Source organism: Neltuma alba, unplaced genomic scaffold (genome assembly GCF_004799145.2).
Source record: "Neltuma alba isolate B1F8T4 unplaced genomic scaffold, ASM479914v2 tig00003204_pilon, whole genome shotgun sequence".
NCBI classification, from domain to species: Eukaryota; Viridiplantae; Streptophyta; class Magnoliopsida; order Fabales; family Fabaceae; genus Neltuma; species Neltuma alba.
The window spans coordinates 85,553-98,201 of NW_021633187.1; positions in this window are offsets into that span (position 1 = coordinate 85,553).

A 12,649-nucleotide genomic window follows, 5' to 3' on the forward strand; every position below is an offset into this window, starting at 1 on the left:
AATTTTTTATGAAGAATCCAAATAAATATGAGCTTGGATTTATGAAAATCCAATTCCTTTCCCCATTTCTTGAGTTGGCCGAACCACAGGCACTTCATGACCAACAACTAAACAGTGACCGTAAAGCTTTTTGACAGTTTCTACACTTCATCATGTCTTGCGCATATATGTATCATTAAAAAAGATCATTTATTGTTTTTACATTTTATTTGTTTCGATTATAGTTTTTGTAATTAAAAAGCATGAAAGGAGTGCGCCATTGTTTTTCATCAAAGGACATAATTAAATGATAGAATGATAGATGACTTTCTTTTTTAGCTTCATTCATCACTTTATTATAATCGATTTGATTTCTCATTTGTTGCCCATAAACTCTAATAAAAAGATGCTTATCGAAGTAGTTGTAGATTACCCGTTAGTAATGGTTTTCACATGTGCTTGCACACTTTAAGAGACTTGAGAAAGAGGATATGAAGAAGATATGGCTGGGTTGCCCCTGGGTTTAAGGCAGATAACCCAGTAGTTTGAGCCTTCCACTGTCACACAGGGCATCACCTGCATATGGGCATGGGTGTGATTTTTGCAGAAGGAGTTCAATATGTGAAGAAAATATCTACTGAGGCTCTTACTTGTGGACTTACGGGCTAATTTCTGATAAACAAGAACGATCACTATTAAGACTACCAAGGCTTTTTGTGCGTGTGAGATGTATTAGTGTTGGATTTTTTCCTCCCTTCATAATTTTGTTCTTGTTCTTGTTCAATGAGTGTGAGATTGTTGATGACCTAATTTAACTTGCTCAGAAGCCTATAATAATAATAATAATAATAATAATAATAATAATAATAATAATAATAATAAGATTCATCTTCACATACCATTCGTTTCTGCCATCCATTAATGTTTTCTATCTCACATGGGTCGTGGTGTGTAATATATATTGATGTGATAATGCAGTCTTTGGAGTTAGTTATATATGTTAGATCGGTAGATCCATAATTAAATACTATCTTCAATCATTAATATAAGACTTAGTTAACTAATTTAAAAAGATTAAAGAAGTTATTAAATTATTTTATTATAACATATTACATGATCTCCTTTCTAAGATACCTATGAGGATCATTAGATTATGTCAATTTATAAGTGAGGCAAAGTAATTTAAAAATGATAAAAATAAATAGTTTAAAAGAATTTCGTAACTTCCTGAATTTCATCAAATTTGACAAGTCTTATTCCAAAAAATGATTTTTCCTCATCCCAATATTAATTTTTAAAATTAGTTCGTTTTGAATGATAACAACTATATTTTGTTTTGACAAAATAAAATTATTTTGATATTTTTAATAATTACTTTGAAAAAAAAACATTGAGGGTCAAATGTACACCTTGACCTTTAATAATCTAAAGATCTAAGAGGTGGCACGAATTCCTCAAAATGATGGCTTTTCCGTAGGAAAAATTATGAAAAATCCTCCATTAAAAAACTTTATTTTTTCTTTTACCTGAATTAAAAGCTTTACTGAGGACAAGGACAAGATAAATTTTAATATGTTTGTACACACATACACACACGCTACTGGTGCTTTGCAAATTCGTGTGCACAAAGTATTATTACTTTACATAAAGTACTGTGAAGGGGGGAAAAAAAACCTATTCATAAAAATTCACATATGCTGCGCCACAAAAACATATTGCACTGAAAATGAATGACTGATGATTCATATATTGGCAAAGGTGTTAATAGAAACTTGAGAAAGTAGTATTTGCGTATGTAAACAGCGAACCAAAGTACTTAAATAAAAATGGTACAAATGAATCCTTTCTGCATTGGTGATTGCATGCCATCATCATTCAAATGAAGCAGAATGTACAAATTATATATGTCGTCACCATCATCATTTCGTTTTGTCGTTGCGAGACTGTACAAATAAGAGAAAAATGAGAATCTCAAAATCAATTTACAATTAGTAGACATTATTTAACAGAGTCATAGAAAGAATAAAACTGAGGAAAACATGCAGCATTTATTTTAAAAAAACATTTAATTTAGTAGTTCTTCCAAAACATGTATATCAACTACATCTTTTTGAGAAGAAAATGCATCATGGTGTAGAAGGTATATAAATAAGGAAGAATTAGGCCTAAGGGCTACTAATATATATATATATATATATATATAGAGTAATTCTCATTGTTCCAGCCGTAACTTTGTGTTATTTAAGTAGTAAATAATGTTAAATCTGTTTTTAGTTGTAAATTTGCATTATGTAAATGGTAAATGCCGACTACGTGTAAACATGCATTGTGTGAGTTGCGAATATAAAAGCATTCAAAATAATTAATTTAATTTGTGAATTTGGCCCTTTACTATTATTCTTTTTATAAATAAATTCAAAAATCAAATTCAAAAGACATAAAACTTTATATGGTGTGCCATGCCAAAATTTCTAAGTTACACAATCAAAAAATATTGAACACTTCCTCGTGGATTTCAAGTTCCAATCATAAAGTCCCAGGGCAATTTTCAATCGTCACAAGGCAATTGTGACACTCTTAAGTGAGCACCACTGTCATCGTCGTCGTCGGCACCATCCATCGGTAATCTGTTTCGTTGCTGCAGACTGTAAAAATATGAGAAAAAAGAAGAGATCAGAGGAAAACATGATATCCATATTACATCTTTTTGAGAACAAAATGGATCACGGCGGAGATGGGTTATAAATAAGAAAGACTTAGGCCTTAAGGACCACTAATGATAATAATTCTCATTATTCCAGCTGTAAATTTTGTTTTAGTTGTAAATTCGTATTGTATGAATGGTAAATGCTGACTAATAAACATGTATTAATGTTGTGTGAGTGGTAAATTTAATGGCATTCTAGACAATTAATTTGTGAATTTGGCGTTTACCATGATTGTTCTAATAGATGAATCAAAAAAATCAAAATACATAAAAATTTTGTAAGATGTGCCATACCAGAATTTCTAAGTTGTGCAATCAAAAAATATAACACTACTAAAGAAAATAAGAAATTCCATACAAGCCCAAAAAGATTAAAAAAAAAACAAGAAGAACGATCAAAAGTCAAATATGGATAGGTGTAAGTAGTATAAATCTGCGTACCTGTGAAGAGCAGCAAGTGTGGTTTTAGAGAACATGGGGCAATCTTCAACCTTAACATTTATCCACATTGGAGCTATGTTTTTGTACAAGCCTTCTTCATCATGGATTTCAAGTCCGTCGCCATGAAAAAGTCTCTTTAGTTGAGAGCACTCTTCAATAGTCAGAAATGTCAACTGTGGAAAATGTTGAGTAGAGGGCAGAGAGGGGAAGAGCCATTTCAACTTTCTACATCTAATAATTGTGAGTGAGTATAAGTCATGCGAAGAAAAAGGGATGAGAGAATGCATTTGGAAACTGATGCTCTGATGACATTATTTCCTCCAACTCTCCACATTCTTCAATCTCTAGATGCTCCAAACATGGAAGGCTTCTGATCACAGTGCTTGGGAACAAACACTTCAATTTTCTACATTTACTCACATATAACTCCTTAAGATTTTGGAAGATGATGAAAGTGGGACCCTCAATTACAGATATGAGGTTCATCGAATCCTTCAAAGACAAGAACTCTGCTCTTGGGACCAAGATCATCCCTTCTTCTTCATTTGCATTTTACGAAGTTTGAAATTTTGAATGTTTTGCCGGAACCTGTGGGAATTACAATTTCATTAGGAAAAAAAAAGGCACCAGTTTATTCTCATCGATTAAATTTATTATAGAGCAGAACTTTTTCTAACTTGGATTTTAAAAGATTAAAAGAATTAGATACATTGTAAGCGCACCGAGCGAACTCTTTACCGATATACAAATATTTTAATTTCAATGTACGATTATTGGCAAAAAAAAAAATCAATTCATAATTGATTTGGTTTACTATTCATTCATACCAATATTGTTCCCAATTGTTGAAAAGCCCATCGCATACTTGAATCCACAAATCTAGGGCAGTTCTATATGCTGATCCTGCTCAGCTGCACCTGAATCCGCAACCATTGACAAAAACTCATCAAATTTGGCAAATTTCTTAGCTTTATCTTCCTCAAGCTTGAAAAAACAATTGACTCACTGTAGTTGGCATCATTTTCACTGCCATGTCTAAAAATCACCTCTAGTTGATTAGCCTCAGCTATTGACGAAGAGTATAGCTGTGGAAGAATAATACCCGTGAATGCAAAGAAGAGTCTTTTGAACTTGCACCTCTCAACCTTCAACTTTCTTAGTTCTGGGAAGTGAGCTTGAACACTGGACATGATCTGATGCTCCTTATTTTCTACAATTATTTCCTCCAGTTCCTCACAATCAGACAAGATTAGGGAAGCCAATTTGGGAGGGCTGGTGTGGACAATAGTGCTCCTTGAGAACAAAAACTTCGACTTTTTATTGTGAGTTACTTCTAAAGGAATGAAGATGTTGGAAGCTCAAAACTTGTGCGGGAATAAGACCTCCCACCATTTGTTGTTCTGATCTCAACATTCCTGAATCATTGGTTTCTTATTCCTTATCATCACCAATCACTCATTATTTGTGTTTGACCCTATGACTTCGAATATCAAGCTTTCCAACATTTAGAAGAGAAAGTGGTAGATTATTGACAGCCTCATTGTTATATAGTTAGTTGTATCCCATCTCATATATACAACCTTTCAAATCTCTGCATAGAGTAGGGACGAGAAAGGTGGGGGAAATAAAATATTATGGGTTCCTTAGAAATATCATGAAAAGAGAGAAATCAAGTATATTACAAAGGGAAAATAAAACGTGTGAAAATTGATACATGTGAGGAACTACAAAAGAATGTTGGATTAAATGTAGGATAATTTGTTTCCAAACTAGCTTTTGTATGCAATATTTGCAATTAAAACATAGACAAGATTTGCAGTACTGAGAAACACAAATGCAGAATATTAATTACCTCTTCAGTCCAATGAATAGTTGCACTGATAATTGGCATAAAATTTAGGTAGTGATGAACCTTAACGCTGAAAAACTCCCCTATATATATGCAACTTAAACCCCTAGCAGACATTAACAAGACGTGGCAAGTTATCAAGTTCTATACATTTCCAGTTTGGGAAAGTAATCTCCTTTTCACTGTCAGTGCCATTGACAAACCTATGTTTATACATGCATTTTTATATATTTTTGGTGGGTTTTTGTCATTATTATTGGTCCTTAACTGCATCATTTGAGTTTAATTCACATTAGAGTGCTTTAACTTGAATGAGCACATAATAGGGGTAAAATTGTCATAATTGTGATTAATTGATTTTTAAGGACAATTAATGCTACCTTATTCTTGAACTTTGGTTGCAAGTTTTTGGTAGATTTAAAAATAAAAATAAAAAAAAGGAGAAGAAAAAATATATAAAAAAATAAAAAAATAAATAGTAAGAAAAGGGGGAGCAAAATGCTGCGTTATGCTCCCACCCTAAAATTGTAGTTCAATCATCATCATCTTTAGTGAGAAAGGGAGATCAGCGATGGCGCTAGGGGAGTTTTGACGAGAGGAAGAAAAAGCAAGCAAAAGAGAGGAAGAGAATTAGAGGCTGACGACGTGAGAGGACCCGTGTGACGTCGACGATCACCTCCAGATTTCGTTTCTTCACTTCTAGTGGTTCTAATCATCATCTTCCTTACCCAAAGAATCACCCATCCATCTTCATCGACTTCGTCTCCTTCCCTTCTCAACACAATAGAACCAGAGAGAAGATAACAGAGTTTGTGAGCTTCCTCCATTTCCTTCTTGGTATTCTTCCGTGGAAACCTATAGCAAAATATTAATTATAGCAATTCTCATGGCAATCCGTGGCTAAGACTCTGTGATTCTCCAATTCAATAGCAATGACAGGAGCTCGGATCATCAAAAGGGAGTTTTAATTACTTTAATTTCCTGTCCAATAGTTGTTTAACAATTCCTAGGTCTTAGGATAGCTATTTTGATTATTAGAAAATTTGTATTGTTTAATCTGATTATATTTGGAGATTATTGTGGCTGGATTATTATTTAGCATTTGACATTGGGCTATTTATAGCTTTAATTTTAATTATAATATTGTGGTTATGACATTTGCATTGACTTTAGAGTTAATATGTTGTGATTTTCTGAGATAGCTTGAAATCTTGGATTGTAATGTCTCTTGTTAGCTTTAATTCTGTTATTTTGGATTTAAGAGTTTTAATTAAGCATTGGTATTTAGCATCCTTAATTTCATTTTACTATTCTGGTTGTAGATAGTAATTTAGGATTATAAAAAATATTTTATGACAATTCAAGGTGGCTCGGTTGTTGGATTAAAAGGTTAATTATAATTCTTAATTCATTGTTTTAACTTCTGCATCTATTGAAATGAGGATTGCCTGCGTTGTTGAGTTAGAGGATTGATTATTATTATTGTTTACTCATGTGTTTTTTTTCATCTCTTTTACCATCATTCATTTTAATCAATTTCATATAAAAACATAAAAAAAACATACATTTTAATTTCAATTCAATTCATGACATTTAGTTAGCAATTCATCAAAATACAAAATCCTTTTTATAGTTTAAGTTACTTGCATTTATTTACTAGGATTTAATTTTGTTTTTGGTTTCTTAAAGTGAATACGACCCGAATTGTGACTATATTGCATTAATTCGGTTAATTTTTAGAGTAACCCCAAGGTGACAAATTAAAGGCATTATTTCAAGTGGCGTCGTTGCCAGGGAGCTAAAAAATCGGTTCCCTAGAAATTAAGTATCAAGTAACCTTGATTGGGGTTCATTTGTTGAGCCTTTTTAGTTTTTATTTTATTTGTTTTGCATTTTTTAATTAGTTTGCATTTGTTTTTTTGTTTTTCATAGCACTTCTTTCATTTACATAAAAAAAAAATTTTCAAAAATACAACCAAATATCTTGATTTTGCTTTGTTTTGCATGTAGATTTAGACACTTGTATTTCATTGCATATCTCATTTTCATTTTCATTTACCTCTTGCATTTTCTTGGATTTTGCTTGATTGCTTCTAAGCATACTTGTACATATTCCCACATTCCTTCATACATTGTTGAGTGTATAGACATCCACACCATCCTTACACACATCATACTCATACATTCTCATACATATACATTTGTGCTCATTCTATTCATATGTTTTTGCTTGAATCTTGTTATGCAAGTCAATTTTGCACTTTGCTTCTGATTGGTTAATTGTTTATGCCAAGAAGGGGTAGGTCTAAAATCCTAGTTCCTTCCAATTTTGAGCTTCAAAGTTCTTTAAGGAAAGTTAGACAAGACCAGAGGGTAGAAAGGACTAGTGAGATTATAATTGAAGAGGAAAATCTTTCACACGAGTCTAACTTGTCCTCTAGTGAATACAGTGCATCTAGTGATCCTGAGGTTGAACTAGACGATTCAGCTGGTCTAGATTTGGTCGTTTACTTAGGTTACATGATAGAGACTGTTAATAATCCTAATGGCAGTGATGACAGAGGGGGCAATGGACATAATGGGGAACATGATAGAGTAGGAGAGAATAATGGAGGTAACCCTAGAAGAAGAATCAGCAGGGAAGCTACTACTTTTGATGTAAATTATGATCCTTTCAATGTTGCATGCCCTAATGTTGATGTTAATTTTGAAATTAAAGGTCTACTACTTAATTCTTTGCCTAAATTCTATAGTTTGATAGGTGAGGACCCGTACAATCATTTGAAATCTCTCTCTATGGTATGCTCTAGCATGAAGCCGGCTAGGGCTCGTTTGGATAAGGTCTTTGGAAGGTATTCCATTTGTCTCTGGAGGGCAAGGTGCAAGAATGGTACATGAGCTTGCCTAGGCATATGGCAGATGCCTACCATAACTAGAACAACCTTAGAAAAGCATTCTTGGAGAAGTATTTCCTTGCTTCTTGGATGTCCACATTAAGAAAATGGATCTACTCTGCAAAGTAAGACTATGATGAGTCACTTTTATGACTACTGGAACCGATTTCAAGGTTTGCTTTCTAGATGTCCACACCATCAGATTCCAGATGAATAGTTAGTCTGATACTTTTATGATGGACTTAAGACCTAAGATAAGGGGATGTTGGATACTGCTTCTGGGGGTTCTCTCATTGATCTAATCGCTAAGGAGGCATGGGAACTTATTAAGAAAATAGCCTTGAACTATCAACAGTATAGCATCAGGTAGTCTAAGAATGTTAATGCAATGCATACTAATCCTTTTTCAGTCCACATTCCTCAATTGGACACATTCACTTCTCAAATTGCTACTTTGACTACACAGTTGAATGAGCTTCCATCTCACACTCGCCCTGTTGACACTCAGAATCCTAATTCCATGGAGATGACTGCACCTAGTTGTGAGCATTGTAACTCTATTATGCACATCTTTGTTGCTTGCCCTCATAGATATGAGGAAGTTTTCGCCGTGTATCAAGGAAGAGCCAATCAATCTAAGCAATGGAACCTATACTCAAATACATATAATAAAGGGTAGAAAGCTCATCCAAATTTTCAATGGGGAGGAGGTAACAATAGGCAGGTTCAAGAAGGGTTTCAAATATGGTTACTTAAGGGTAATCTTACTATGGAGGGTTACAAGGAGAATTCTCTATAGCCATGTCCACCCCATAACAACTACAGTCTAAAGATGATGAGTGGTTCTCTCGAATACTCAAGGGCATTGAGGCAATGACTGAGCATATATCTAAGTCCGAAGCTAGATTTGCAGCCCTAGAGAATAGGATGGAGCAATGGGAAACTAGAACCTCTAATTTGACTTCTTACATCACTAAGTTGTCAAATGGTATGAGTGAATAGCAAGCTAAGGCTAGCAGTTCAATGCCTTCCAACACAATGATAAATCCTAAATCTTTGAATGCAATCACATTGAGAAGTGATAAGGAAATTAGTGCTAAGAAAGTGCAGTTCAAAGGTGATGAAGAGGATGAAACCAGTTGATGAAGAGATAGAAGTTGAGTCTCCTCCTTCTAAAACCACTCAAGACATTCCCAAGACTACTTAAGAGACCTCCATTCAATCCAAAAGTGCTAAAGAGAAGAGGCTCCTAGAGTAATCTTTTAAGCAATCATTGGCTCAAGAGAAAAGGGAATCTGAAGCTGCTAAGTAAGGGCCAATAGAGAAAGGATCACCTTCCAAAGGTAATGAGGTAAACATTTCTAACTTGCCTTTTCCTCATTCTTATCTCATGAGTAAGAAAGTTGTTGAAAAGAAAGATAATGATGAGCTTTTTGAAATGTTTAGCAAATTTGAGGTTAATGTGCCATTACTTGATTTGATTAAGAAAATGCCCAAATGTGCTAAGTTTCTAAAAGACCTATGTACGAACAAGAGGAAGTATAGGCATAGTGAGAGAATCCAATTAGGGTCTCGTGTTAGTTCTATCGTCGAGCCATAGCTACCTATTAAGTGTAAAGACTTGGGTTCCTACACTATTTCCTGTACCATAGGCAAAATAAACATTTCACATGCCTTACTAGACTTACGTGCTATCATAAATGTTACGCTTACCTCTATTTATGAGAGTTTGGGTATACATGCCTTAAAAGACACTAGTGTTGTGCTAGGTCTAACTGATAGGACGGTGAGACACCCTACAAGCTTTCTTGAGGACATTCTTTTGTAAGTGAAGGGTCTTGTATTCCGAACTGACTTCTATGTGCTAGGCATGACTAACGAGATTAAAGCCGATAACACCTTGATTCTAGGAAGACCTTTCCTTAAAATAGCTCAACCCATAATTAATATGACAGATGGAGTCATTACCATGGGCTTCAGGGACCAACAGATCACCTTCAACTTTTCTGATGCTATGAGTCAAGGTTATGCAGATTGCTCTTACTTAGGTGTTAATTTGATTGATTGTGCTTTTAATAATGTTGATGATTTGCATGAATTTGAGATGTATGAACATGACTAGTATGATGAGATTATTAAGCATGATGATGCATTTACTTGTTTATCTACCCCTCATTCTTCTTCTTTTTGCTCATGTCATGGTGATGTGGTGTGTGTTAACTGTTTAGAAGTTGATCGCCTCCTTTTCATCTCTCATGATTTTGATGCATCATCTAGTCTTAACTGTTATCCTACTTTGAATATTACACTTGATGACAGCCTTGAGAAAGGTGAATTAGTTGATTTTGCAGGTACTAATGATAAAGGAGTTGTTACACAAGCTACACCGATAGCTTCTCCTTTGAGTGGTGCTGGAACATTAGAAGAGGCTAGCAATAAGCTTGCTACTGACTTAGTCACTTCTAATCCCACTCTTGTGATTTACTTAATATTTCTGTTGATAAGACTAATATCGATCCTCCTTTTTGTAGGTTGTGCAAGAATGGCACTGAGTTAGGAAGTGGAGAACATACACATCATGATGAGCTTATATCTCCTTCCCCAAGCCACATGGACATGCCACTTGTATTGAATGCACTTGACATCAAAGAATTAGTTCCTCTTGTTGTGTAACCTCCTAATTTAGAATTGAAACCCCTTCCCCCTAACTTGAAATATGTCTTTCTTGCTGTTGATTCTAAATTGCCTGTTATTATTTCCAGTTCTTTGAGTAGTTCTGAGGAAGAAAGATTGATTTCTGTGTTGAAGAGTTATAAAAGGGCTATAAGATGGTCTTTAGGAGACATTCCAGGGATTAATCCCTCAGTTTGCACACACAGGTGTTCACCAAATAACTTGACCGCAAGTGGACGGGTCGCAAGTAATATAAAAAGTATCGTTCCCTCAGAGACTAAGGCTAGATGAGTTGAAAAATCATAATTGTGTATTTGATTAGGTTAAGAGAAATAATTGTTGTAAAAGAGTTTGTGAAATGAAAGTTAAGAGAACAATGGTTTAAAGCAGTATAAAATCAAATCGACCTTAAAACAATTAATAGACTAGGGTTATTCTTCACTAAAGTACTTCATGAAACTGGATTAATTACTTCTCAAGTAGTGCTTTCCAATAATTTCAGTTAGCTTGGGTTTATAGAATTGATTAAGCTTTCTCAAGTCAAAACCAAATGTTGCAAACACAATTAAAACACAGCAATCTCTTGCAATTGTTTGAAAAGGTTGCTCTTTAAAAACCAAAACCCATTTAATCTATGCTAGGTCAACAGATACATCTCTGATCAATCGACAAACCATCTATTCACTCAAATAAATTTCTGGACTAGCATGTTTTTACCAAAGTTCACGAATTAGTTTAACTTTCTCAAGTTAAACTAATCAATCAATCAATCCAAATGATGGCCAGACAAAAGGAAGCATTAAGCTCATAGTAAAAACAACTGAATATTATCATTAACACTAAAGAGATAGTAGAACCCAAGTCTCAATCCATACAATAGATCAAAATAACCCTAGAAAAACGGATTTAGCTATACATATCGAGTAAATATCTACAACTATAAGAGTATCTAGTAGTCATAGCAGAAACAAGAAGGGAAGAAGAAGGAAACCCAGAAAATTCAAGATACAAGCTTTGAATCTCTTCTAGCTTCAAGCCTCCAAAAACTCCAAACCCTAGCAGAGCCAGCCTCCAAAATTGCTCCAAAAGTCGAACTCCCCCCAGAAAACCCCGTCTCCACCTCTATATGCCCTAATTTTTTAAGTTAGCAAGTAAAACGCACAACTGCGAGGGGCCAGGCGCCGCGGCAGATTCCTTCAGGTGCCGCGGCGCCTATTACAGAATGGCATTGTGACTTAGGCACCGCGGCGCACGTGATAATCGGCCGCGGCGGATTTCACCGAACAGGTTTCTTCTGAGGTAGCTTGGGCGCCGCGGCGGATTTCACAGAGGCGCAGTCCTCCCTTTCTGTTTGATCCGCTGCGGTGTTTTCTTCCAAAGGCCGCGGCGGATGGCTTCTTTTCAGCTCTTCTCCATTCTTTACTCTCCTCAAGCTTTGTTTCCTGCAAAATTGACTTATAAACCCAATAAAAGAATGTTAAATCAGCTTAATTCGGTAGGAATTTTGAGAGGTTATCAACAGGATCCTTTTAAATGAGGGGTCCAAGCCAGTTAGGCAACCACAGAGGAGATTGAATCCTCTCATTCTGGATATGGTTAAAAAGGAAGTCTCTGAGTCGTTGAGTATTAGGATCATCTATTCCATATCAAATAGCGAGTAGGTAAGTTCAGTGCAAGTAGTACCAAAGAAGAGCAATGTCACAGTAGTAAGAAATGATAATGACGAGCTGATTCCAACTGGGGTTCAAAATGCTTGGAGAGTGTGTATAGATTATAGGAAGTTGAATGATGCCATGAGAAAGGACCGCTTTCCATTACCTTTTATAGATAAGATGTTAGAGAGAATTTTAGAAAAGTCTCACTATTGTTTTCTAGATGGTTTTTCTGGCTATTTTCAAGTGCTTATTGCTCCTAAAGATCAGAACAAGACTACTTTTATATGCCCTTTTAGTACCTTTGCTTATCAAAGGATGCCATTTAGGTTACGTAACACTCCAGGCACTTTTAAAGGTGCATGATAGTGATATTTAGTGATCTTCTAGAGCATAATGTGGAAGTTTTTATGGATGACTTCACTATTTACGGTGAGAGTTTTGATGAGTGCTT